Here is a 3,060-nt window from a genome sequence, read left to right as displayed (position 1 = left end):
AAACTCTCCGTTAGTTAACTTTTGTTTTTCACACATGCATTCCACATTCAACCGTTTTACTTGCTGTATTTTCTTCAATATGTCTTTCTAAATTCCCGTCTCTAGCCCGGTTATGGATAGTTAGCCTTTTATGTCTAAAAAGGGTTGCTAAGAAGTAGTGTTTTTGCTTTCCATTCATTGCTCAACATGTTTCCCCAAAAAGTTAGGATTTAGAGAAGGCCACTGTAAGTCTTAACAAGTCAATACTGAAAAGGTTGCTTATTTGCATTGTTGAGTGGTTAAACCGAGGAGAGGAGCGCCTTAGACATAAGGGTTCCGCTTAAGTAGCCTAGACATAGGACCTTAACCCGAGGTTGCGACTATTTCCATCCTAAAACTAAGATATATCTCATAATAGACATATTAGGGAATGTCTTAGGACTTTGAACTTGCTTAGACATAAGTAAAGTGAGAAGCGTAGTCGTTAGTTTCTAAAGTAAAATGCATATTGTCCTTAGCATGTCCTTGATTCTTTGTTGGCTAACTTGAAGTAATTCGGGCTAGGTTTTATCATTCTAAGTCCAAATCCCAAATCCAAAACCATTATTTGTGACCACTTCCCATTTTACAAGAATCACTCATTTCAACATTCACTATTCTTTAAAACTTCAGAGTTTGGAAATTATTTAGAAGTCCTTGAGGATCGATACTTGGATACTCCATCCATTTTATATTACTCTGACAGGTGTGCGCTTGCATCTATATAATTGTTACCACGCTTAGTGCGTGCGTTCAGCAAAAACGCCCAGTCAAGTTTTTGGCGCCGTTGCCGGGGACTTTAGTTTTAAAATTATTTTCAAATTCTTTTAGTTTTTATTTTTGTGAATTGTTGTTGGGTGTAATTTCCATCCACCGTTTTTGTTCTATATTTTTGGTCGTTTATCTCACAAGGGTACGTTAAAGTGCATGAGCACAAGATCTTTTCTTCTACCCCTTGACCCTGAGATTGAGCGGACCCTTCGAAAAACTCGAAAGGAGCAAAGACTTCGAAAACAACTAGAAAAGCAAAAAGAGAGAGAAGGTGAAATCAGTCCTGAAAGTGAGGTAGAGAGTACGAGCACATCGATGGCAGATATTCCACCTCGTGATCCGGTTGATCCACCTGCTGTTAACGGTAATATGAGGGATCATGCAAGAAATGATGAATTCAACCATATCCAGATGGCGGACAACAGAGACGTGGCAATGCGAGAATATGCCGCCACGGCTTTTCAGAACTTTGATTCAGGGATAGTCAACCCTATTCCAGCCCACACAAACTTTGAGCTTAAACCAATGATGTTCCAAATGTTGCAGACAATTGGACATTTTGGAGGGCAGGAACATGAGGATCCACATGATCATCTGAAATCATTCATTCAAATTGCAAATGCATTTCGATTACCTGGTATAACAGACGATGCTCTGAGGCTAACACTTTTTCCATTTTCTTTGAAGGACCAAGCTAGAGCATGGCTCAATGCATTTCCACCGGGATCCATCACCACATGGGGGTCGTTAGTGGAGAAGTTCTTAACAAAATTCTTCCCACCTACTCGCCACGCTGATATCAGAGAGGAGATCATCTCCTTTAGACAGTATGATCGTGAACCTGTTCACGAGGCGTGGGAGAGATTTAAAGAACTAATCAGGAAATGTCCGAACCATGGCTTACCGGCATGCATCCAGATAGAACATTTCTTTAGAGGTTTAGATCATCCTACTAAGATGATGCTAAACAATGCTGCCAACGGAGCCTTTACAAAGAAGACATTCAACGAGATAGTTGACATCCTAAATGACTTAGCTTCACATAACGAACTATGGTGTTCGCAAAGATCTAGGGCAGCACCAAAGAAGCAAGATCCAGCTGGAGTTTTGGCTCTGGACATTGCGACCTCGATGCAAAAAGAGATGGTTACAATGAACCAGAGGCTGAAAGAGATGGCATTGGGAATAAAAAATCCATTAGCCACGCCGATACAACCTGTGCAGTCGGATTATTGCACTCCTGCCCCTGTTTGCCAAGTCAACGATCTCATTTGTTCATTTTGCAGTGAAAACCATATTTATGATAATTGACCACATAACCCTGCTTCTGTTTTTTATGTAGGACATGGGAACAATAGGAACTTTAACCCATATTCGAACACCTACAACCCAGGTTGGAGGCACCACTCTAATTTCTCATGGGGAGGACAAGGAGGTTCGAGCGGTTTTAATCAAGGGCAGAGCCAACAGAACAAGCAGCCCTATGTTCCACCTACACAGCAATACATCCCACCACCGCAACAGCAGTATAATCAGAGAACACAGACTCCACCAGTTCACAATAACAACTCAAATCTTGAGAATATGATGAAGGAGTACATGGCCCGAACCGACGCAGTGATACAATCCCAAGCGGCATCAATGAGGAATTTCGAGACCCAATTGGGACAACTTGCCAATGAATTGAAGAATAGACCACAAGGTTCTTTTCCAGGCCATACTGAATTACCAAAACGAGAAGGGAAAGAACAGTGCAAAGCTGTCACCCTCAGGAGTGGACTGGCATATGATGGACCAACAATGCCAACAACAGATGTACAGATTCCGTCCACTGAACCAATTGTAAAGATACCAGAAAATCCAATAACACCAGAAAAAGAAAATATTAGAAAAGGTAATGAGGACACCCCGAGTGTTCCTCCACAGGTACAGCCTTCTTTTACCCCTACTCCCCCGTTTCCACAAAGATTAGTTAAGAAAAATAATGATTCCCAGTTTAGAAAATTTTTAGATATTTTAAAACAACTGCACATAAATATACCATTAGTAGATGCTCTAGAACAGATGCCAAATTATGCTAAGTTTTTGAAAGATATAGTTTCTAGGAAGGAAAAAAAAGGAGAGCATGAACTGGTAGCCATGACAAAATGTAGTAGTGAAGCTGTAGGCAGCCCGCTACCCATGAAATGTAATGATCCTGGCAGTTTTACCATTCCATGTTCCATAGGAGGAAAAAACTTAGGTAGGGCATTATGTGATCTAGGCGCTAGC

The 3,060-nt window shown here is 41.0% G+C and overlaps 1 non-coding gene across 1 annotated transcript; it reads right to left on the bottom strand.

Moving 5' to 3' along the window:
* Window positions 1–1,584: 1,584 nt before the first annotated feature.
* LOC148210379 (small nucleolar RNA R71) lies at window positions 1,585–1,691 on the bottom strand. The gene has a single exon (XR_015792498.1). It is a non-coding gene; the product is annotated as a small nucleolar RNA R71 (small nucleolar RNA).
* Between the last annotated feature and the right edge of the window lie 1,369 nt (window positions 1,692–3,060).

The sequence above is a fragment of the Momordica charantia genome, assembly GCF_013281855.1.
Source record: "Momordica charantia cultivar OHB3-1 chromosome 7 unlocalized genomic scaffold, Mcharantia_2.0 BLBB01000007.1, whole genome shotgun sequence".
Taxonomy (NCBI): domain Eukaryota; kingdom Viridiplantae; phylum Streptophyta; class Magnoliopsida; order Cucurbitales; family Cucurbitaceae; genus Momordica; species Momordica charantia.
The sequence above is the reverse complement of the archived record's forward strand: the minus strand, read 5'-3'. Positions and strand labels throughout refer to the sequence as shown.